This window comes from Phoenix dactylifera, unplaced genomic scaffold (assembly GCF_009389715.1).
Source record: "Phoenix dactylifera cultivar Barhee BC4 unplaced genomic scaffold, palm_55x_up_171113_PBpolish2nd_filt_p 001169F, whole genome shotgun sequence".
Taxonomy (NCBI): Eukaryota; Viridiplantae; Streptophyta; class Magnoliopsida; order Arecales; family Arecaceae; genus Phoenix; species Phoenix dactylifera.
In genome coordinates this window covers 73785-74474 of record NW_024068508.1, presented here as the reverse complement: position 1 = coordinate 74474, position 690 = coordinate 73785, and positions in this window count along the sequence as shown.

Here is a 690-nt window from a genome sequence, read left to right as displayed (position 1 = left end):
ATTATCTACTGCTGTAGCTGAATATGTTGCAGCCGGGAGTTGTTGTGCTCAAATCTTGTGGATCAAACAACAATTAGAAGATTATGGCATTAAACAAGATAAAATACCTATTAACTGTGATAATACAAGTGCCATTAATCTAACTAAAAATTCAATTCAGCATTCAAGAACTAAACACATTGAGATAAGACATCACTTCATAAGAGATCATGTACTGAATGGTGATGTGACACTACAATTTGTTTGTACTGATGATCAATTAGCAGACATTTTTACAAAACCCCTAAGTGAAGAGAGGTTTAGTGTGCTTAGGAGGGGATTAGGAGTGATTGATCCATCCTAGTGGTAGTTTCCACTAGATTCGTTGATTTTGATGATTAGATTGTGGTTAAAATAGAGTTTCTTTTCAATGATCATCAAATCAGATCATAATTTAGTGATTTTCCCTCATTCGGCACGAACATAACATGATTTTTAGGTGCGTGCCAAAGTTAGAGACGACTCGAGTAAGTTTCAGAGTCGGCTCCTAAGGGGGAGTCGACTCGCGCATTTGCGGGAGTCGACTCGCAAAGATGGCAGCAGAGGGGGAGTCGACTCTCATATAGTCGGGAGTCGACTCAAGGTCTACAGGCGCATAAGAAGAGTCGACTCGCGCATATTCTGGAGTCGACTCGAGGTCGAGTCGACTCG